Consider the following 25863-nt stretch of genomic DNA (forward strand, 5'->3'; position numbering starts at 1 on the left):
TCCTTCCAAAGTACCTTGGGCTTATGCACATTTTTTGGACACATATGCCTTTCCGCAGCACTAAGTCCTGATGAATCCAAATTTAAAAAGTTTAGAGTAAAAAGGGTTATTTTAAGTTTATCTTTGGGGAATATATACCCCTTCCCAATTCCTTCTTTTTGCTTTAATAAGTACATTTTAATAGTTTGATGAGCTCTTTCAACTATGCCTTGTCCCTGTGGATTGTATGGGATTCCTGTTATATGAGTAATGCCAAATGTTGAGCAAAATTGTTTAAAAGAGGTAGAAGTATAACCAGGGGCATTATCTGTTTTTAACTGTTTTGGAACACCCACAGTGGCAAAATTTTGTAAGCAATGAGCTATAACATCTTTAGTTTTTTCTCCGGCATGAAGGGAGCCCATCAAAAATCCAGAAGAAGTATCAACTGTAACATGCAAATATTTTAATTTTCCAAATTCTGGCAAGTGTGTGACGTCCATCTGCCAAATATGGTTAGGTATCAATCCTCTAGGATTGACTCCAAGATTAACTTGTGGTAAAAAGGTCACACAATTTTGACATTGTTTTATTATTTGTCTAGCTTGTTCCTTAGTTATTTTAAAATGCTTTTGTAAAGTATTAGCATTGACATGGAACTTTTTATGAAAATTTATAGCTTCTTCTAGTGTAGAAAAAATATGTATGTCATGTGTAGTTTTATCTGCTAAATCATTGCCCAAACTAAGGGCTCCAGGCAATCCTGTATGTGCCCTGATATGTCCTATAAAGAATGGATCTTTTCTGTCCCAGATTAGACTTTGTATAGTGGAAAGCAAAGAGAAAACAGTAGAAGAAGGGGAAATCCTATCAGCATCTTCAAGAGATACTATAGCATTAACTACATACTGACTATCAGAAAATAAATTAAATACAGAATCTTTAAACATCACAAAAGCTTGTAAAACTGCATTAAGCTCTACCTTTTGAGCTGATTGTTTGGGTACTAAAAATGTAAAATTTTGATCAGGGGTAACTACTGCTGCTGTACCATTATTTGACCCATCAGTGAATATATTTGGAGCATTCATGATAGGTGTTTTTCTTGTCATTTTTGGAAAAATTACAGGATGCAATGACCAAAAAGACAATAAAGGATTAGATGGTAAGTGGTTATCAAATGAAACATTAGATTTGCACATGATTATTGCCCAAGTATTTAACTCATTAGCTAACTCATCAATTTGATTCATAGTATATGGAGTAATAATTTTATTGGGAGAAATTCCAAACACTCCCTTTGCTGCTTTTATTCCTTTGAGTATTAATTGTCCTACAGCCTCAGGATACCTAGTAAGAATAGTGTTAGGAGAATAAGATAAATGTATCCATAATAATGGACCTTCTTGCCAAAATACTCCTGTAGGAATATTTTTTGTTGGTAGTATAATAAATAATAAAGGCAAACTTATATCAATTCTATAGAAATGCATATTTTCCATATACTTTTAAATGATTTTCAATGCCTTTCTTGCTTCAGGCGTTAACATTCGGGGTGAATTTGGATCTGATGGACCTTTTAGGATATCAAATAAAGGTCCCAACTCTCCTGTTGGTATACCTAAATAAGGCCTTATCCAATTTATGTCTCCTAATAACTTTTGAAAGTCATTAATTGATTTGAGTTGATCTACTCATATTTGAATTTTTGGTGGACGGACCATGGTTGAGGATAATAGAACTCCTAAATAATTAATTGGAAAATTTAATTGTACTTTATCTATTGCTATCTCTAGATTATAATTTTTTAATAAGTTTGTAAGTGTGGCATAACATTCTAGCAATGTGTTTTTATCTTTGTGTGCTAATAATACATCATCCATATAGTGAAATATTTGTAGTTCAGGATTTTGATTTCTAAGTGGCTGGATTACTTTGTTAACATAAATTTGACACATAGTTGGGCTGTTAGCCATCCCTTGAGGGAGTACTTTCCATTCATATCTCTGATCAGGACCTTCATGATTCAGTGCAGGGATAGTAAATGCAAAATGTGGACTATCCTCAGGATGAATTGGAATTGAAAAAAAAACAATCTTTAATATCTATAACTAAAATATACCAGGTTTTTGGCAAAGCAGACAACTGAGGAATCCCTGATTGAGCAGGTCCCATAATAACCATCTCATTATTAATGGCTCTTAAATCTTGCAATAATCTCCATTTACCAGATTTCTTTTTGATGACAAAAATGGGAGTATTATGGGGAGATACAGAAGGTTGTATATGTCCTTCCGCTAATTGTTGTTTGACCAGGTCATGGGCTGCTTGTATCTTTTCTTTAGTCAGGGGCCACTGAGGAACCCATACTGGTCTTTCTGATTTCCAAGTAATTTTTATTGTCTCAGTGGCCCTTTCTGAAAATCCAACCCATGTCTTTCTGTTCCTTGATCTATTTGTATTGGTGCTGCTATACCTTGTTCTTGTTTTTCTAATCTTTTTCCTTTCCTAAAACCTTGTCTAGTCATAATAGTGGGTGCATTTTGGTTGATGTTATTTGTTAATGTCAAACCTAATTGATCTAGGACATCTCGTCCCCATAAATTTACGGGAAGATGATCCAATACATATGGCTGTATAGTTCCTTCACATCCTTCAGGATCCTTCCAATCTAATACCATTGCACTTCTATGGGGATTAGTCGCCACTCCTAGGCCTCGAAGTGTTTGAGTGGCTTGTTGTAATGGCCAATGTTTTGGCCATTCTTGACGAGAGATGATGCTAAGGTCTGCACCTGTATCCAGTAGCCCATTAAATTCATGTCCTTGAATATTTAGTTTTAGCATGGGGCGAGAATCTAAATTTAAAGAAAGCATAGCCCAATCTACACCTGTGGAGCCTAATCCCTTGGAACCTCTTTCTACAGTATGACTGGAAAATTTATCATGTAGGCTGGGTATTATTAGTAACTGTGCTATTCTATCTCCTGGTGAAATTACTGATATACCCTTTGGAGAACTGGCTATAATTTTTATTTCACCTTCATAATCGGGATCAATTACCCCAGGACTTATCATAAGTCCTTTTAGAGTAGAAGAGCTGTGTCCCAATAATAAGCCTACTGTTCCTTTGGGAAGAGGTCCTTTCACCCCTGTGGGAATGATTTGAACTCCCATCTCTGGAGTTAGTACTGCTCTGGCGGAGGCGCAGATGTCCAACCCTGCGCTCCCTCTGGTTTGTCTGATGAGGGATCTGATGGACAATGTGTCCTGGGCACTACCCTGATGGGGTTGCTGGGTTCCTCCAGTGCTCCGTATATTTGTGGTTTTGGGCCCCGGAGCATTGGGCCCCCCTGTCCATTTTTTGGCAATGGAGCCTGATGCCTTTCTCCACGATATCGTGGATAAACACCTGGTCCTTGTTCGTTTTTTGATAATGGAGTACCCTCTATGGTGGTTTGAGAACGGCATTCATTAGCCCAATGTCTCCCTCTACGGCATCGTGGGCAAATACCTGGTATTCTACTCCTTGGATACCTAGTTTTGTTAAACCCTCCTCCAATGGGGCAATTCCTTTTAAAATGTCCTGTTTGTTCACAATTGTAGCATGTTCTTGGCCTGGCATCTAAAGCCTGTTTTACTGCAGCTGCCACAATTTGCCCTTGTTCATTAATGTCTCTGGCATCTAAAGCCTGTTTTACTGCAGCTGCCACGACTTGCTCTTGTTCATTAATGTCTCTACATAATTTAATATATGTGTTTAAATCTTCATGTTTCCATGGTCTAATGATATCTCTGCACCAACGATTCGCTTGCTCATAAGCCAGGTGTTTTAGTAATGGCATTGCTTTTTCTGTATTCCCAAAAACTCTGGTAGCTGTTTGAATAAGCCTATCTACAAATTCAGCATAAGGTTCATTAGCTCCTTGTATTACCTTAGATAATTGACCTTGTAAACCTCCATGTCCTTGTAAAGTCTTCCATGCCTTAATTGCATCTGCAGCAATTTGTGCGTATATGCCAGGATCATATGCAATTTGTTGCTGCTGATCCTCATAAGGTCCCTTTCCTAACAACATATCTAGATTTCTCTGAGGATAACCAGCTGCTGCATTTCGCCTAGCCGTCTCCTTGCAAAATTCCTCATTGGCAACCTTCCATAACAGGTATTGTCCTCCATTTAGCACAGCTTTACACATATTAGCCCAATCTGCTGGCGTCATGTTCAAGTTGTTAATGGATTCGACCATGCTTACAGTGAAGGGTGCTTGAGGACCATAGGTTGTTACAGCCTCTTTTAGCTGCTTCACTGTTTTGAAATTTAAAACTTGGTAAAATCGCTGCCCTCCTGCCTCAAATACAGGGCATGTTAATATTTGAGATCTTGTCTCAGGATCCCAACTATCAACTGCGGGGGTTGGGGACCTCCCAGCATATGGAGGTGGCCTTGTTAGTTGGACACTTACGTCCTCTGGTGATAGAAAGGTGTTAGTAGCAGTCTCCTGTTGTAACTTTCCCCCTGATGGCTTTTTCTGTATTACACTTTCTTTCTCTGTCTGACTAGCTTGAGAGGCCTTCTCTTTTACTTGAATCTTTTCCTCTGTCTGACTAACTTGAGAGACCTTCTCTTTTACTTGAATCAATATGTCTTCTCCTTCCTCTACCATTGTCTGAACTGAAGGCTTTGGACTAAGCAAACAAGATATGAACGTCCACAGTGGCAATGTGCCAACTGGCAGAGTCCCTGGGCTTTTCTTTTCTATTCTTTTTAAATCTTCACCATGATGGTTCCATTGTGATATATTTAACAACTCCTCCTTAAAAAGCCATGGGCTACATTTTTGTATTGTATCAACATATGCCCTGACTGCTATTGATTTTACTGGGATGCCTCCTTCCTCTAACAATTTACTTAACACTCTTTCAGTTTGTTTTTTACTAATTTCTGATCCCATATTTCTACTATAATACAACCCAACAAGATAACGCCTAACAAAACTGAAACAGAGTGAAACAAAATTGAAACAACACAAAATCATTATAATAGCCTCCTGAAATGTCCATCCGTCCTTTCTCCCTATCTGTTCCTCAGATGTGAGCGGTTTTTCTTCCATCTTACACATCTCCAGGGACAGGCAACTTAAAACAAAAGTGAAACAAAATAACAAAAGAAGAATCTTAAAATGGCTACCCATCCTCTCGCCCGGCCCTCAGGGGCGAGCAGTTCACTTACCCTCAGTCGCTCCCCGTACGGGCCACCAGATGCCGCAGTCTGGCTGGGCACAATCAGGAGCCACTTGTCAAAAGAAACTAACTTTATTTTTAGAACCAAACACGCCAAACAAAACAGCCTCTCAGGAAAAACCCTCAGAGCCTCAACTGCCACCACCGGCTTTCCACAAGCCTGTCTCTCCCCACACAAGCTTCTTTTCACCTCCCACAATCCTCCTGCTCTTGAGGCCGATTGGCTGGGTCACATGGGCAGAGCCAAAAAGTCCCCCAATGAGCAGCTCCGTGGTCTGAAAGGGCAGGGAAACAGTCCAATGAGCATCACCGCAGAGGAGCCAATCAGCTAGATGTTGCTGGGGCCGCTGTGAGCCAATCATCAGCCGGCAGCTGGATTGCTGGCAGCTGGAAGTTTGCTGGGGCCCCTTCGGCTGTGGCTCTCAACACAGGCAATGAATTTTCCTCTTAGAACTGCTTTCATTGTGTCCCATAGATTCTGATATGTTGTGTCTGTATTTTCATTTATCTCTAAGAATTTTTTAATTTCCTCCTTGATGTCTTCTCTAACCCATTGATCATTCAGTAACCTACTGTTCATTCTCCAAGTGATGCATGATTTTTCCTTCCTCCTTTTATCGTTGATATCCAGTTTCATTCCATTATGATCAGATAAGATGCATGGTATTATCTCTACTCCTTTATAATGTCTAAAAGTTGCCCTGTGACATAATATATGATCTATTTTTGAGAAGGATCCATGTGCTGTTGAGAGAAAAGTGTAACTGCTTGATGTTGGGTGGTATATTCTATATATGTCAATTAAGTCTAGGTTATTAATTGTATTATTGTGTTCTATAGTTTCTTTATTCAACTTTTGTTTGGAAGATCTGTCCAGTGGTGAGAGAGGTGTGTTGAAGTCTCCCATAATTATTGTATGGTGGTCTATTAGACTCTTGAACTTGAGAAGAGTTTTTTTGATGAACATAGCTGCACCATTGTTTGGAGCATATATATTTATGATTGTTATGTCTTGTTCGTGTATGGTTCCCTTGAGCAGTATGTAGTGTCCCTCTTTATCCCTTTTGATTAACTTTGGCTTGAAGTCTATTTTATTTGATATGAGTATGGACACTCCTGCTTGTTTCCAAGGTCCATATGAGTGATATGATTTTTCCCAACCTTTCACCTTCAGTCTATGTATGTGTTTTCCTATCAAATGCATCTCCTGTAGGCAGCGTATTGTTGGATCTTTTTTTTTGTATCCATTCTACTAGACTGTGTCTCTTAATTGGTGAGTTTAAGCCATTAACATTTAGGGTTATTATCGAGATATGGATTGTTCTTCCAGCCATATTTGTTTATTTATGTTACTTAACATGGTTTGTTTTTCCTCTTTGACTATTTTTTCCCTTTACTGTACTACCTCCCACTGTTGGTTTTCACTCTTATTTTCCATTTCCTCTTCCTGTAGTGTTTTGCCGAGGATGTTTTTAAGAGATGGTTTTCTAGCTACAAATTCTTTTAACTTTTGTTTATCGTGGAAGGTTTTAGTTTCATCCTCCATCCTGAAGCTTAATTTCGCTGGATACACAATTCTTGGTTGGAACCCATTTTCTTTCAGCATTTGAAATATGTTGTTCCAGGATCTTCTAGCTTTCAGAGTCTGTGTTGAAAGATAAGCTGTTATCCTGATTGGTTTACCCCTAAATGTAATCTGCCTCCTTCCTCTTGTGGCTTTTAAAATTCTCTCCTTATCTGTATGTTGGGCATCTTAATTGTAATGTGTCTAGGTGTGGATCTCTTATGATTTTGCACATTCGGTGTCCTGTAGGCTTCTAGGATTTGGGATTCTGTCTCATTCTTCAAGTCTGGGAAGTTTTCTCGTATTATTTTGTGGAACAGATTGCTCATTCCTTTGTTTTGGACCTCTATACCTTCCTGTATCCCAATGACTCTTAAGTTTGGTCTCTTTATGTTATCCCATATTTCTTGGATGTTCTGCTCATGGTTTCTTAAGAGTCTCGCTGAGCTGTCTATGTTCTTTTCAAGTTGAAATACTTTGTCTTCATTGTCTGATGTTCTATCTTCTAAGTGTTCTACTCTGCTGGTAGTATTCTCATTTGAGTTTTTAAGTTGGTTTATTGCTTCCTGCATTTCTAGGATTTCTGTTTGTTTGTTTTTCATAACCTCTATCTCCCTGTATAGTTGATCTTTTGCTGCCTGGATTTGTTTGTGTAATTCATTGTTGAAGTGATCTTTCATTGTCTGATTTTGCTGTCTAATGTCTTCCTTGAGACTCCAGATCATCTGAAACATGTAAATCCTGAATTCTTTATCTGACATTCCATCTGCTGCAGCTATTACCTCTTCTAAATTTGAGTTGACCTGCATTGCTTGTGGTCCTTTCTTTCCTTGTCTTTTCATACTGCTCGCGTTTCTTTCTGCTTAGTGAAACTGTTGTGTTATTGAATTTTCCCCCTATATATTTATATTGCTCTTGTATAGTTGCAAAGTCTCCCTTGCAGGGGCGGGCGGCAGCTGTGCTCCTCCTCCAATTGGGGTGATCTGTCTACCACGCTGGCGGGCCGCTGGGCCTGTTCTCCAGGTTGCAGGATTGCCTACCTTGCAGGCGCGGGCAGCGGGTGTGCCCCTCCTCCAATTGGGGTGATCTTTCAACTAGGCCGGCTGGCCGCTGGTCCCCTTCTCCAGGACGCGCGGTCTGCCTATCTTGCGGGAGGCAGCTGGCCTTTCCTCCAATTGGGGTGATGTGTCTACCACGCCGGCAGGCTGCTGAGCCTGTTCTGCTGGTCGGTCACAGGTCTGCCTCTTTACTTTCAATTAAACTATCTTTATAACACACATGTTTTATAAGATTTATAATGTTTACCATAGTTTTTTGTACAATTTGAAAATCTATTCTTTTAAAATACTTATATAATTATTGATATTTACATTTTGGTCTGTTGTTTTAATATTTGTTTTCTTTTCCTGGCAAATTTATACAGTTTCATAAAAAATATGATGATACTATGTTTTAATATGTTCATTTTCTTAATTCTCAACTTCTATATATGGTTTTATGCTTACAGTATGGTAATGTGTTGAAAAAACAAAGTAATTTTTTGATCAATCATATGTATATTTATCAAATTAAGAGGAAAAAGAGTCTGTTTACTGACATAACTAATTTTTTTTAAGTTTTTTTTTACATTAATATTTTTTGTTTATATCTGAAGATGTGGTTTCCATCTGGAATAACTACCCTTCAACCAGAAAAAAATTCCTGTTGAGTTTCTTGTTATGCTGTTCTGTGGATGATGAATTAGGTTTTAGTTTTCATTTTCTGAATATATCTGCATTTCATTTCTCTTATTGAAAATATGTTTGCTGAATACAGAGTCAAATAATTAGATGATTTTTTTCATTGAGCCCATTCAAAATCTCCTTCAATGACCTTCGTATCTCCTTTTTTATTTGAAGTAAAGTCATCATTGATATGCAGTGTTGCACTGCACATTTATGATATATCATTTTTGCTTAGATCATCTTAAGCTTCTCTTTTCATATTGGTTTCTAACAGTTGTAAGATAATTTATTTTGTTTATTTTATCTTCTTTAGGTTCTCAGAGCTTCTTGAATCTACATACACATGCACTTTTTAATTTTGAGATGTCTTTGCCTTTTATTACTTCAGATAGTATTTTCTGTTTCATTCTCTCACTCTTCTTTTGTAGTATTCCCCGCAACTGTTATGTCCTTTAAATTCTTTCAGCCTTACTGAGATTGTATGGAGTCTGTCATACTATTTCAGTTGTTCTTAAATCAGCAAGAAATCAGGGCAAAATGTGTACAAGATTTTTGAGACTATTACTCCTCTGGAATGGCATTTTTCAGTATTTCCTCCTTACCTTTCAGTTACAATGGTAACATGAACCATATTCTCTGGATTCCTGAGAATCAGATAATGGAATACCATGTATGTTTTAGCTATGCTATGTGGAGTTGGCTAGAGCCTGGCTCAAGTTTTCAAAAGAAGCAATTTTAAAAAATCAGAAACTGACTGGGTGCAGTGGAGGTAGGAGACTCATAACCTGGAGAACATCCTGTGTAATTTAGTGAGACACTGTCTCAAAGTGAAAATAAATAGTTGTGGATGTGCTTGCTTAGCTTTTAGTTACCTAGTTAATCAACAATTGGATTTGCTGCTAGAGGCATTTGCTTTGGACTGATATATAGTCCCCAAGTGGTCAGTGTTGTCATTGCAGTTGACATCTTCCTGTTTCTGACTGCATTAGTGGGCTAATTGGAGCTGAGAAACAGCATCAGGTGTTGCTATTTATTTTTTAAAAATATATGATTAGTTCCCTCCTTGTATTTATTGTTCAGTTTTCTGTCTGTTGTGCTTGCTTAGCCTGGGATCAGGAGCAACAGTCAGCTTCTGGAGGGTGGTTGGAACAATACAGCAAGTGCTCAAAATGACATCCAGAGAAACTTAAACTGTTGTGAGTTCTGAAGTTTTAACCCAAATGACACCTATCTGGCCAGCTGTGTTCAAAAGCAGCCACCAGTGCTTGCTGTGTGCTCCAATAATGGGAGAATATACTGGGGCGGTTTTAAGATTTTTGGGTGGCCTCAGCCTCTTTTTTCAGTTTCAGAGATCCTGGGTTTGGATGAACTACAAATATAGGAACCAGAAAGATCCTGTCACTAATCCTACTCCATTCCACTGATGAGAAAACAAGGAAGATCCTTCATATTATGATTATATTCACTTTCTCTAAATTAAGTTAGTTTGTCCATTTAACAAAAGAAAGAGTATCTAGAAAATTACATTATCAACAATGGAATTATATATTTTTTTCTCATGTTTCTGTAGATGTTTTACTTAAAAATTGAAATTTATGGTCTCCTCTGGCCCTCAGGGGTACCTGTAATCTATTGTACTCAGTGTCTGGCATTGTCCACTCTGGCATTTCCTAGCATTTTACCTGTAGAAACTGTTTATGGCACCACTGTGTTCATCATTGTGAAACTAAGTACACATCTCACTGGAATATTTGTAAGTAACACTGTGCTGTGTATATAGCTCCTGATAGAAGGAGTTGAAGTTTATTAAATACAGGAAGCAAGAGATTATTTTATGTTCAATCAATAAGGGAAATCCAAATTCCCAAGATTTTTATCTTTAAGAAAACATATATTGTGGGGCTGGGGTTGTGGTTCAGCGGTGGAGCATTCGACTAGCACGTGCGGGGCCCTGGGTTCAATCCTCAGTACCACATAAAAATAAATAAATAAATAAATAAATAAATAAAGGTATTCTGTGCAACTACAACTAAAAAGTGAATATTTTTTTAAAAATGAAAACATATATTATAGTGAAAAGTGTTAATATAAAAGTGATAATTTATTTCTAGGAGTCTTTTATGATTACACAAAACTATTCTAGAAATAGCTAAGTCTTTATGGAATTATGCTGTAGTTTTTGATTTTTACATGTATGTGCAAAGGAAAAGTGGTATCATTAAATGTTTAATGTAGAATGCTTACCTTCATTGTTCAAAATAATTCAGAACATGTGTCTATATAATCTTTATTTTTAAAAATAATTTGAAGTCAAAGAGACTGCATTTTTTGAACAAGTTATAATGAATGCATTGGCCCATGTAGCAAAAAAGATATTTGATTGTCTTAAAAATTGCCAAATAACTTAAAAATAAAATTTAGTTGTTGATACACCTTTATTTTATTTATTTATATGTGGTGCTGAGGATTGAACCCAGTGTCTCACACATGCCAGGCAAGTGTGCTACCAATGAGCCCCAGCCCCAGCCCAAATTACTTTTTCATTACATTTCTCAATATTGTAATAACACCTTGTCAAATAAAAGCATATTTGAGTGTGATATTTCCCATAATTTGAAATTGAAATGGTATCATAGTCCTGTATATTATGTTAAAAAAAGATGGAAACTTAAAAAAAAATAAAACAATATGTTGATTGAAAACCTTGACTAAAACTCAGTTCTTTCTTTTATTTATGTATTATTTATTTTCTTTTTTATTTGTTCTTTTTAGATATACATGACAGTAATGATAGTAGAGAGTATTTTGACATATTATAAATACATGGAGACAAACTTATTCTAATTAGGAACCCATTCTTGTTATTTGTACATGATGTTGAAAAAACCCAGTTTTTTTAATTACCATCAAATACAATTAATTTTTTATTCAGTTATAAGGGTTAGAATTAAATAAATATTAGGCATTTGTTTTATTTTTTCTGCTCTACCAATTTTTTGGAGATTTTTTTTTATGTTACTGGGATTTAACCTATAGGCAATTTATCAAAAAGTCACATCATTAGCCCTTTTTATTTTTATTTTGAGATAGGTTTCACTAAGTTGCTTAAGGCCTTGCTAAGTTGCTGAGGCTACCCTTGAACTTGGTGATCTTCCTGTCTCAGCCTTTGGAGCTGCTGGGATTACAGGTATGTAGCACTGTGCCGAGTGCCAATCTTTGCTAGTATATAATATATATATATATATATATATATATATATATATATATATATATATATATATATATATTATATGGAGAAATATCTGCAAAATTTTACATAAATAAGTAGCATAAAATTATGGATTAATGCAGTTTTTATTTTTAGTTATTGATAGACCTTTATTTTATTTGTTTATATGCAGTGCTGAGAATCAAACCCAATGACACACACATGCCAGGCAAGTGCAGTACTGCTTAGCCCCAGCCCCTTAATACTGTTTTGACATAAGAGATGGTAGTTTTTGGAATGTGTAAATTAAGTTCATATATGAATTTAATTTGATGACTTTTAGTAAACATATATATTAAAGAACACAGACTGTAAGGTTATATATAATATGACAAACATGTTTCTGAAAAATAAATACATACATCATTATGCATGTTTTAAAAATTAACATCATGCTCTGAATAAAGTGTTGCACTTTTAAATAATAACATTTTGGTGTGGACTTTTAATATCACCTTTCTCCTACAGGTGTATTAATTATCTATGAATTAATAAGTGGCTGAAGTGCAGAATATTAAAAGGTCAATATAGTAGACAGCATTATTAATAATTTATGAGCACTACATTTTCAGTATCACAACCTCATTACTAAGGTTATCCTGATAACTTGAAAATAGGCTGACCATTTATAGATATTCATGGAAAAGGGTGAATTTTTATCAGGCTTTACAATTATCTGTTGTATATTGAATGTAAAAACTAGCAACAGAAAATAATTTTCAATCAATATGTTATATATACATCCTTGCTTTTTGGCTAGATGTACTATATAACTCATTCTATTAAACTTTGTTTTCTCATTATTGGTGTTTGTAGAGAAGAATTGAAATGTTCTGGTACCATTTCAAAATGCATGGCATATACATGGTACTTTATCAACTTAGTTATTTTGTTGAGGCACTAAAACTACTGACTATATTATGGGGATAAGGTTAATGTCTCCATATCATTTTATTCATATGATTTGATGTAACTTGCTGCAGAATTATGAAGAGATTGATCTAATTAAATCTTCTTATCAAGAGTAACCAGAAAATCTAATCTTTCAAAGAAAATATTCACTTCAGTTTTTCCACTCTAAAAACTCATTGAGGGTTGGGGTTGTGGCTCAATGGTGGAGCACTCACCTAGCACATGTGAGGCACTGGGTTCAATCCTCAGTAGAACATAAAAATAAATAAATAAAATAAAGGTAATGTGTCCAACTACAACTAAAAAATAAAATATTTAAAAAACTCATGATGGAATTTCCTGATTTTTTTTTGCATAAATTTGAAAATTGTATACAACCTAAGACTAATTTCATACCTGTTTTCGTTGGCATAAATTTGAAAATTATATACAATTTAAGACTAATTTCATAGTACTTCTAGAGTACAATATACAATTTAAAACAAATACCCATATCTAAAAATTTTGTTGCATTTGCTTTTATTTTGGGAGTAGGAACTGAAAAATTTCATATAACTTAAAAATTGTAATATGCACATGTTCCTTCAACAAGCAAGTAAAATAGCAGACTGGCTTAATTGAACAGTCCTTCTCTGTTTGTTGTCATGCTCAACAGAAGATTTACAGTCTATAGTCTCCATTTGAAGAGGTGTATAGAAGGAGAAATTAATATAATACTAAAGAGTTATTAATATTTTACTTCACAGAAAATTCTATTTGAAATAGAGAAGATGGTAGTGTCAGTCTTTTGAATGGTATTATAGTATGTATACTGGAAGAAAAAAAGATGGTGGATTGGAGGAAGGGTATGTTTTCCAGTTGCCCTATGTCTCAGGATTCAAGCTGTAGCAGTACTGATTCTCAACAACACAGGTGACAGAAGGAATTCACTGAAATCCAAGATCAGAAAGCAAGAGAATCATGAAGACACAGAAATTCAGGATCTTTGAACATGGGGCACGAAGCAATACCTTGGATCTTCACTGGGAAGCAATGGCAGTGTCATGTCAGTTCACCACAGAGGGGAGGGATGACATAGGCAGAAAGAGGGAAATACTTTAAAAAAGAATTTAGCAAGGGAACAGAGGGGAAGTCAGATCCTAACTGAATAACACACAGTGCAGCAAGCTGGTTTTTGAAATGTAGTCCATATTTCTCTGCTGGTGAGGAAAGAGCTAAAGTGAGGAGACATTTTGAAGCACTGAAAGTTGGTTTTTTATTGTGTGAGCATGGGAGGTCATAACAATTCTTTTCAAATAGTCTCAGCATGACCTGCTTGCCATAGTGTCTAGAAAGTGCCTGATGTGGCACTACTAAAATGGGTACAGAGAGGATTGTGCCCATGGGAATTCAGGTGGGGGATATGGAGGGAAGTATGGTTTACTTTATCTTTGGTTCTAGAAGCTCATGAGACATTCTGGGAAGAGTTTAGAAGTTGAACAGTCAGGTATGTTGGCACTCAGATTGTGATCTTGGGAAGACCACATTTGAAGGTGGTAGAGTGTGAGAGACTGGCTGAAGCTTAATTACCCTGTCCTAAGAATGAAGTTCTTAAGAGACCTCTGATATTCAGACATCTAGAAGAGATTGTTATCTTCCCTGCAATAGAGCATGTGGATCTAATCTCTAGAATAGATTCCACCCAACCAAGTTCAAAAGAATGATTAGAGCTTAACACCAGCTGCTGGTGTGTCCCATTTCGAATTCCACATCAACCCTGTTCTTGGGGAGCATCAATACTGACAAAACTCCAATTGTCAGTACTCCCCATTCTGTCCTACAATATGCTGGAAAAAAGGTAAGCTGAGAGGTATTACAACCAGCTTTGTTTATAGTCAACTCCATATGACAGATTGGTGAGCAAAATAAAGAGGATGAGATTAACTTGAGTTGCTCTCTCTAAAGGGTACATAGAACAAGAAGAAATGAGAAGAACACTACGAGATAGGCAGTGAACATATATCCTTGACCATTTCAGTGAAGACAATATTCCTTTTTCATTGAGATTTCCTCTTCTGTTTTTGTTTTTCCATATTTTGTGTCTCTCTGTGTGTGTGTGTGTGTTTGTTCCTGATGTACTGATAATTTAATGAGTATATATATATATATATATATATATATATATATATATAACATTTAACATTTTACCTCTTATTTATTTATTTTGAAGGATTAGAGGATTTTGTGTATTTGTTTTGGTTTAATGTTTCAATTCTTCATATGTTGTTACTTTTCTTCTTATTTATCTTATTACATTTTCTCTTCTTTCCTCTCCCTCTAATAGCCACATTCTCTTGTTCTCTCTTCCTCTATATATTTTATTTCTTTTAGTTACTTTTTGCTCCTTTATAACCATCACCTGATACATCTGTCCTGCTTTCCCTATGTTCATTTTTTGAATAGTTTAAACTTTGTTTTGCCTTCCTATCCCATTTTATTTGATCTTAAAGAAATATAATTTTACTATATTTTAGAATTATGTAGAATTATGACTACTACCATTTATGTTATTATGGAAATTAGTACTGTGGATTGTATAGTTGACACCTGATGTTTATTTTTATGATAGATCTAATTATTTATTGCCAATATCACTATTTCTCTTTTTATGGTAATTACTGTTGTGAATGTAATATTCAGCACCAAGAATTTATTTTTATTTATTTACACTGTTTTTTTAGTTATGCATGACAGCAGAATCTATTTTGATGTAATTTTACAAGCATGAAATATGTCTTATTCTAGTTAGAGTCCCATTCTTATGGATATAAATGTTGGTGAGATTCACTGAGTTGTTTTCAAATATGTACATGGGAAAATTATGTCAGACTCATTCCACTGTTTTTCCTTTGCTTATTTCCCTTTCTTTTCCTGTTCTTTCCATTGTCTAATCTATTGCACTTCTATTTTTCCACTCACCCCCGCCCCATTGTGAGTTACCTTCCACCAAAGAAAACATTCAACCTTTGGTTTTTTGAGACTCTCTTACTTCACTTAGCATGTTAGTCTCTATATCCCTCCATTTACTGACAAATATTTTAGTCATTCTTCTTTATAAATAAATAATACTGTATTTTATATATATATCAGATTTTCTTTATCCACTCATCTATTGAAGGGCACCTAGGTTGGTTCCATAATTTAGCTATAGTGAATTGAGCTGCTATAAATATTGACATGGCTACATCACTGTAGTATACTACAATATACTACATAATTTATTTTAATCCTGTATATTTGTCACTACTACTGTTTCTGTTGTTTGTTTCCCCTTTTTCTGAGAGGAGCTGGGAAGCCACTGGGACATTTTGAGGTCACAGAGTAGAGAGTCTGCAGTTGACCTATACACAATACTCAGCCAAGTGAAAGTACAATTTGGTACACACACAAACTAACCCCATCAAACTTCAGTAATACTTTAACACTTGGAATATAGGGGAAAACCCTCAAATCAATGACCAGACCTCAAGTAGAAATTGCTCATAACCCACTCTTGGATATTTATTCCTACAATGAGAACAGAGAGAGCTCCTATTACATTAGGAGCTAATAGGAGCTCTCTCTGTTCTTGTTGGCTCAGAAGAACCCAATCTGTTTCAAAGAATTAGTGAATTAAATCATATTTTCTATAATAGCAAACTGAGAAGAATTTGCAGTTGAAATTAACACTTCAATTACACTCAACTTTTGGGTTGCAGATAAAAGATGCCACAAATAGAATACTTATTTAAAAAAGAGATAGCTGCACACCAAAGTGTATCTTCATAAAAGAGGACAAAGTCCTCTCAAAAGAATCACAATTGAAGACCTCTGAAAACACAATAGAAAACACCAAACAAGTACAGTCACTCAACAAAGGAATCCACAGGTATTTGAAGGGGATTAAATTCCAAGCAAAAGCTATAAAATTGATTTTGTGAATATTTAATGAACCAAAAAGAAGATCTAAGGAATGTAATAAAAATTCAAATATGGAAGGTGAAAGACCATTTCAATAAAGGGATAGAAATTCTGAAAAGAAACCAATTGAAACCTGGAAATTAAACACATAGTGAATAAAATTTAAAAATTCATTTAATATGTTATTCCCAGATGAAATTATGTAGAAAATAGCACTTCAGTCCCAAAGGGCCTCAATATTGGGCCTCAATAAGCAGCAGAGAACAAAAATAAAAAGAGAGACCATGGCCAGACTATACAAAAACTCATGAACAACATTAATAAAAACAACTGAAAATTAATTAGAATTAAAGAAAGCATGAAGATACAGCTTAATTGCCTGAAGAACAATTTTTGGGGGGGCAGTATTGGGGATTTAACTCAAGGGCACTCAACCACTGAGCCACATCCTCAGCCCTGTTTTGTATTTTATTTAGACACAAGGTCTCACTGAGTTGCTAAGCACCTTGCAGTTGCTGAGGCTGGCTTTGAACTCATGATCCTCCTGTCTCAGCCTCCCCAGTTGCTGGGATTACAGGTGTGTGCCACCATGCCTGATTGAAGAACATTTTTAGAAAAATATTGAATAAAAATTTCCAAACCTTAGAAATGAGCTGTACATCCACATGCAGTAACCATATAGAACCCTAATTAGACAAAATCAAAAAAGAACTTCTCCAAGGTACATCACAATAAAAATGTCCAACAGAGAGTAAGAATTGAATATTAAAAATCATAGGAGAAAAATATCAGGTCACAATGAAAGGAAAATTAATATTGTTCACTTCTGGGCTGGGGTTGTGGCTCAGTGGTAGAACACTTGCCTCTCATGCATGAGACCCTAGGTTTGATCCTCAGAACCACATAAAAATAAATAAATAAATAAATAAATAAATAAATAAATAAATAATAAAGATTAAAAAAATATTTCTCACTTCTGTCTTCTCACCCCAGGCTCTAAAATCCAGGTGGGATTAGAATAAAGTATTCCAAGCTCTTAAAGAAAACAACTGCCACCTAAGCTTACTCTACCTAGCAAAGCTATTTTTTCAGAACGAAATAGGAAATAAACACTTTACATTGCTAGAATAAACTATGAGAACCCATGATCACTAAACAAGCACTACATACTACAAGGACATACTACGTCGAGAAGAACTCAGAAACTAACTCCAGAGCTCTGAAATAAATTAAGTTCTCTTTAGAAGAATAAGTAAGTAAATGAAAATAGAAATTGAATCATATTTTATATAAAGCAAAAAAAAATGCAGGAATAATAAATATCTATCCTTAATAACTTTGAAAGTAACTGTATAATAAAAAGTCAGAGATGGGAAATATGGATTTAAAAAAAGACCTTACTATATACTATTTGCAAAAAACTCAGTAGGAAATCTGTGGGCAGAAATGTAACGGATGGAAAAAACATATACAATGCAAAATGCTGCCATCTGCACCGCTGAACCTGAGAAACAAGCAAGGAGTAATGGGAGATTAAGAAAAAAACACAGAAATATAGAGAGAAAGCTGGGTTCAGATGGATGATTGAATTTCTGATAAACAGCCACCCAGAGCTGGCCCAGCAGTTTATTATATAGGGTCTCATAATCAGGAAGTTAAGGACTATAGAGGCATTGTTCTTTGTGCACTAGAAAGTTACAGGGCTAGAAACATTCTTGTAGCCATTTCACTGTTGAAATTCTAGGAGCTTCCTGTGACACCCAGAAAGCATATTGTCCAAAATTTCTATTAAGTGGGCAGGCTTGAAGGTTACAGCATTGGTGAAACATTGTGGTTACCTTACTATGTTCAGAATCCTCTATCCCTGGGAGCTGGAGTCTGGGGTCTAGATCAAGAACTAAATGACTCTGTGGTTAGCACAGAACCCCCTATTGAACAGGGCATAACCATAGCAACTCTGATCACCATTGGTACACTCATACCAAAAGTATTCCCAGAAGAGCATCACCTCTGTCACAGGACAGCTCAAAATCCATAATTCAATTGCCACTCCTAACAGCAAAGGGAGTTAAAAACATGCAGGTATAGCTATTCTCATATACAACAAAGCAGATTTCAAGCCAAAATGAGTCAAAATAGACAAAGAAGGTCACTATATACTGGGAAAGGGAACAATCCAACAGGATAATATAACAATAGTAAGTATTTACGCTCTAAATATCAGTGCACTTAACTATATACAACCAATATTTATTGATGTTAAGTCTCACATAAACCCTAATTCAATAATATTGGGTGGTTTCAACACAACCCTTTTACCAATAGACTGGTCATCCATACATACAAGCAATAAAAACACTCTGACTAAAATACTAAAAATCAAATAGACTTAATAGACATCTGTATAATATTTTTTCCAACAATATCTGAACTCACATTTTTCTCAGAAGTTCATGGAAACATTTCCAAACTATATTCTCTTGTAGATCATGAAGCAAGTCTTAGCAAAAACAAACAAACAAAAAGGTATAATATCTTGTTACTTATCAATTCATAATGGATTGGAATGAGGAATCAATGGCAAGAGAATTTATAAACTACATAAATACATGGATGTTGAACAATATTAATTTAAATGAGTTGAATCATATAATAAATGTGTCATGATTTGGATGTGAAGTATTCCCCAAAAGCTCATGTGTGAAACAATGCCAGAAAGTTTAGAAAAGAAATTATTGGATTATGAGAGGCTGAAGCAAACAGTGAATTAATCCCCTGACAGGATTAACTGAGTGGTTACTGAAGGTGGGTAAGGTGTGGCTGGAGGAAGTGGGTCATTGGAGGTATGCCTTTGGGGTATTTTGTCTCTAGTTAGCAGAGTTTCCCTTTATCTGCTTACTGATTATCTTGTGAGTTGCTTCCCCCTACAACACTCCTCTGCTATGATGTTTCACCTTACCTCAATATCTGAGTAATGGAGCCAACATTTTGTGGACTGAGACCTCTGGAACTGTGAGCCCTTAAATAAACTATTCCTCATCTAAAATTGTTCTTGTCAGGGCTTTTAGTCAGAGCTGAAAAAAAAACTGACTAAAAAAATGAGAGGAGAAATTAAAAAAAAATTCCAAGAATGAAATGAGAATAGTGATTCAACATACCAACATATCTGGGACATTACAAAGGTGGTTTTAAGAGAAAATTTTATAGCACAAAGTGCCTACAATAACACAAATATCTCTAATAATTTATTTATTTATTTATTTGTTTGTTTGTTTTAATTATTTATACATGAGAGTAGAATGCATTTTGACACATTGTACACAAATGGAGCACAACTTCTCTATCCTCTGGTTGTACATGGTGCAGAATCACACTGGTAGTGTAATCATCCATCTATCTAGGGTAATAATGTCCACTGTCCTTCCTATTCCCAAACCCCCTTCCCTCCCCTCACTCCCCTCTGCACAATACAAAGTTCTTTCTTCCTTCCCTACACCCCTCTCCCATTATGAATCAGCATCCACTTATCAGAGAAAACATTTGGCCTTTGGTTGTTTGGGTTTGGCTTATTTCACTTACCATGATATTGACTAGTTCCATCCATTTGCCACCAAATGCCATAATTTCATTCTTCTTTAAGGCTAATATTCCATTGTGTATATGTAACAGGGTTTCTTTATCCAGTCATCTGTTGAAGGGCATCTAGTTTGATTCCAGAGTTTAACTATTGTGAATTGAGCTATTCTAAACTTTCAGATGGGTGCTTCACCGTACTCTGCTGATTTCTTTGGATATAAAACAAGGAGTGGGATAACAGGATCAAATGATGGTTCTGTTCCATGTATTCTGAGGAATCCCTATACCATTTTCCACAGTGATTGAACCAATTTGCAGTCCCACCAGCAATGTAGAGTGTACCTTTTTTCTCCACATCCTCACCAACACTTATTATATCTTGGATTCTTGATAATCACCATCAAATAAACAATTTAATCCTACATTTCAAGGCTGCAGAAAAACAGGAACAAACTAATTCCAAAATGAGTAGAAGACAATGAATATTTTAGACCACAACTAAAATTAATAAAATTGAGAATTATTTAAAAAAAAAAAACACAAAGGAACAATGAAAAAATGATTTGGTTCTTTGAAAATAGAAACAAGGTGGATAAGCACTTAACCAAAACAAAAGGAGGAGAAGACCCAAGACATGAAAATTAAAAATGATAAAAGACATATCAGAAAATATATTTCTGAAATATAGGGGATCATTAGAGATTATTTTGCGAATTCATATTTCTTTTGTTTTGGTTAAATTGTTGTCAGTGACCAAAAGAGATTTCAAGAACAATATAGAGAGGAAAAGTTTATTTTGTCTCATGGTTTCACAGGTCACAGTTGGCCGATTCTGTATCCATGGGTCTGAGGTGAGAAATAACATCATGGTGGAAGGATGTGCAGAGGAAATCATCTTAGGAAATGACAACAAGGAAGGAGCAAAGTTCTCTGCTTACCAAGAACAAAACATAAACCCGAAATTCACACCCCCAGTAATGTACTTCTTCCAGCTACAACCTACCTGCCTAAAGTTACTGCCCAGTTAATCTGTATCAGTGGATTAATCCATTCATTAAGTTACACCTCTCATAATCTTATCATTTCACCTCTGAACATTCCTGCATTGTCTCAAGCACAATTTTGGGGGGGATACATCATATATGAACCATAACATTCTACTCCCAATGCCCCAAACTCATGTCCATATCAAAATACAAAATAAATCTAGTCCATTTCCAAGAATACCCATTGTCTTAATAGTTCCAGCATTACTCAAAAGTCCAAGTCCAAATCTCATCTGAATCTCAAGTCAAACACTTGACTGTGAGCCATGATCAAAAGCAAGTTACAGATATACAATATATAATGACAGGATAAATATTTCCATTCCACCAAGGAGAAGTGAGGGCTTAGGAAGAAGGGATGGGACCAATGTAAATCCCAAATTCAGCTCAGAAAACAAGTCCTGTAGCTCTACATTCAACATCTCAGGAACACAACACAGCAGCATAATGTTCTCTGGTTTCTTCTACATTCTTTCAACCTTCTTTGGCAGATATCCCCATCATTGGCATGCCTTAATATTATGGTTTTCCACTGAAATATCAATTTCCTTTTATACATCTCCATTCATTATCCTCTCAGATGCAGCCTATAGGGATTCTGGCCTTGCTACATGTTGCCTAGCCTCCCAGGTCTTTCTTTGAGATCTTGGTGGAAGCCTCCATGACTCCCTAACTCTAGAATCATGCATTCCTGCAGAACCAGTACTACATGGCTGTCACCAAGATCTGCCACCATCTGAAACAGTTGCCAAGTCTCCTGGGACTGTGGCTGAGCATGGTGAAATAACTTCCAAATCCTCCCTGTGCAAGCAAGGTGATCCCATGGTATCTAAGAAATTTTTAGTTTTGTAAACTTGAATTGAATATGGATTTGGACTTTCCAATTCCTGCATTGCCCTCAAGCTATTCGTAATATTTTCTCTGTGCAAAGTACTTATCATCTCTGTAGCCAATGTAATCTCTTCAACAAAAAATACCCTGATCCTATTTAACATGCAATTTTCAGTTGAATTTGCAAGAATTAAAAAATTTTGTCTCTACTTTCTGCTCCTGACTATCACAGTAAATTTGGCTAAAAGATACCAGTAATGTCCATGACACCACCTAAATGCTGTGATGCCTTGAATTTTCCTAAGCCAGATTAAACATTCCACCACCTTCAAATCCAGACTCATAAAATGTCTTAGGACATGGCTAAAATATAGACAACATCTTTGCCAGAATGTAATACAAATGGTCTCCACTACAATTGCTAGCAGAATTGTCTTTGTCTTCTGAAACATTATCAGCATTATGGTCTTCTGAGCTCCAAAGAGGATCACCAATTTTACCCTCCTTATAATGTTCTAAGTCTTATTCACCCTGCATCTCCAAATTTTTCCAAATCCCTTCAACTTTGAAATGCCTCTAAATCACATGGTCAAATTAGTCACAGCAACAACCTTACTTATGGTACCAATTTTTGTTTTAGTCAACTTTTTGTTGCTGTGACAAAAAATACCCAATAAGAACAATTTAAAGGGGGAAAAGTTCATTTTGGCTCATGGTTTCATAGGTTCATTTCTTGATTGTCTGACTCCATAGCCTGAGATGAGGCAGACTATTATGGCTAAAGGGCATGACAGAGAACAACAGCACAAGACAAAACAGCTGGAAAGAAGAAAGGAAGAGAAAGAGAGAGAGGGATCTGTTTTTCAAGGACAAAATACAAACCCCAAAGGCATGCCCCCAATGACCTACTTCCTTTATTTACAATCTACCACCACCCAGTACAGTCGTCCTTTCTAATTATTGATTCATCAGGTAGAAATATCTAGTAATCAGATTATAGCACTCAATCAAATCATATAACCTCTTAATACTCCTTGTCTCACAATAAGCTTTCTTGGGAACTCTACATTCCAAACTATCTATATCTATAAATATAGATCTGTATCTCTATATGTATCATGCTAATTAATATAATAATAAAAATAATAGGAGGGAGTTCAGTATAGTAGAGAAAAAAGATCCTGGGATTGAGGAATGGAGGGAAAAGGATGTTATGAGGAATGAACTTGATTAAATTGTTTTCTATGCATTTATTTTTGTGGCATAATGAATCCCACTATTGTGTATAATTACGATGCAACAGTAAGATATTTTTAAACTAATCTATACAAGTGATATTAATTAATAATCATTTATACATATTTATATATAAGAAATAGATTAGTGTGTGGTGAGCCGTTCCTATAGACCGTGGCCGCCATTAGAAGATGGCGCCGGCTTCCACTGTGGCCTGTGATAAACAACTCCTTTTATGGAGAATTGGCGCACAATCCCTTACCACCCTATGAGAAAGATCCACATGGCAGCTTGGGATTGGTATGCGGGAGGCTTTATTAGGCTGTGCTTGGGCGCTCGGCGGGGGGTCACTAGAAGATGATACTTGAATCAAGGCCTGAATAAACTGCTGAAAGAAGAATCCTGTGTCACGACAATTGGTGGCCCGGACGGGGAATTATATTCCTCGAACCCAGGATCCAGAACTTTCAGCAGTCAGGGTGGTGCACTGGTAAGTTCCCAGGTAAAGTGGGAATTCGCAAGCAAATAGCGGGGTGCTCTCTCTGTAAATAGAGAGAGAGCAGGGAAAAAGGGATGCTCCCCTGTAAAAGGAAGAGAGCGGGGAATTCATAGAACGGAACGCTCACCTGTAAAAGGAAGAGAGCGGGGACTTTTGTACTTTCACTTTCTTTATAGTTCTAAAAACATTATGGGTGTTACCTCTTCAAGCCCAATTTTGTTGGCCCTAGATGGGTTGCTACGTTCAAAAGGACTTAAAGTAAAGCAGAGCACTTTGCAGATGTTTTTGAGAGAGGTTGATATAGCGGCTCCTTGGTTTGCCTTTTCAGGGAGTCTTACAATTCCTAGCTGGGATAAATTAGGGAAAGATCTAGATTTCGCTCGTGAGCAAGGCACCTTAGAGGGTGGCGTTATACCACTTTGGAAGTTAGTTAGAGGATGTATAACGGATGGTAAATGCCAAGAAGCTGTGAGTGAGGGTCAGGCCGTTCTTGAACAACTACATGAGGAAAAATCTGAAGGATCACATAGTGAAGTGGCAGAGAGTATTAAGAGTAAGAGTAGTGAGAAGGCAAAAGAGCCTGAAAATAAAAATAGGAGAAGGCTCTATCCAGACTTGACCGAATTCAAAACATCTGAGGACACAAGTGGCTCAGAGTGTTCTGAGGACCTTGATATATTGTTGCAACAACTACGCAAGATAAAAGTAAAAAAGAAGAAAAGGGAGACACAAAGCATGCAAGCCTACTGCAAGAAGGGGGAGGGATCTAATATCGGTCAACAAAACTCTGAGGAGGAGGAGGTAGAATATCTAGAAAAAGATATGGTGCCGGCTGTCCCACCCCCGTATGTGGGGGGGAGCCAAAGTTCGGGAGATCTTTTCATGCGCAAGTTTGGAGAACAGTCAATACAGATATGGGACTTGCGTATCCGGTGTTTCAGGACAATAATAGAGGAAGATATCATGAGCCTTTAGACTTTAAGATAGTTAAAACCTTGGCAGAATCCGTCCGCACTTATGGCGTAGATGCCGCTTTCACTCTCACTCAGGTGGAGGGACTTACTAGATTTTGCATGACTCCCTCAGATTGGGCTAGTCTAGTCCGCGCTTGTGTTTCCCCAGGGAAATACTTGGATTGGAGAGCATTTATGCTAGAGGGTGCAGTAGAGCAAGCTGCCCCAAATCATGCAGCGGGACGCCCTGCCTGGGATAAGGATATGCTTTTGGGGCAAGGCAGGTTTGCTAATCAACAAACAGGATACCCCCCTGAAGTATATGAACAGATAAATAACATTTGTATCCGTGCATGGAAATCACTCCCAAATAGAGGAGAAGTGTCTGGCAATCTGACAAAAATTATCCAAGGCCCCACAGAACCTTTCTCAGACTTTGTTGCCAGGATGGTAGACGCCGCAGGAAAAATCTTTGGTGACCCTGATACAGCAATGCCCTTGATTAAACAACTTGTTTTTGAACAGTGTACTAAAGAATGTAAAGCTGCTATTACCCCTTACAAAAACAAAGGCATAGAGGCCTGGATGAAAGTCTGTAGGGAAATAGGTGGGCCGTTAACTAATGCAGGCCTTGCTGCTGCTGTCCTTCAATTATCACGTAAGTCCAGCCCGGTTGCCGGAAAGTGTTTTGGGTGTGGTCAAGGAGGACACTTTAAACGAGAATGTCCTAACAAGAAGGGAACATCCAGAATTGAGCACACTTCTGTTAGCCGTCAACCGGGCTTATGCCCCAGATGTAAAAGGGGAAAGCATTGGGCTAATGAGTGTAGATCAGTTAGAGATATACATGGTCAACCTTTAAAAGATAGAAACATGCCAAAAAATGGCCGGGGGGGGCCCCCGACCCCAGGGCCCACAAATATATGGGGCAATGGAAAATGGGACAATGGAAACCGAGTCATGGCCGTCCCTGCGCCATCCCAAGAATCGCGGAGAGCCACTACAGGTGCCGCGGGACTGGACCTCTGCTCCGCCGCCAGACTCGTATTAACACCTAAAATGGGAGTCCAACTGGTGGAGACTGAATTTAAAG

General features: G+C 36.7%; 1 pseudogene; it reads left to right on the plus strand.

The window, feature by feature from the left end:
- Positions 1-9396: 9396 nt before the first annotated feature.
- Positions 9397-9934, plus strand: LOC114091535 (tetraspanin-13 pseudogene; annotated as a pseudogene).
- The last annotated feature ends 15929 nt before the right edge of the window (positions 9935-25863 follow it).

Source organism: Marmota flaviventris, chromosome X (assembly GCF_047511675.1).
Source record: "Marmota flaviventris isolate mMarFla1 chromosome X, mMarFla1.hap1, whole genome shotgun sequence".
In the NCBI taxonomy this organism is placed as follows: Eukaryota; Metazoa; Chordata; class Mammalia; order Rodentia; family Sciuridae; genus Marmota; species Marmota flaviventris.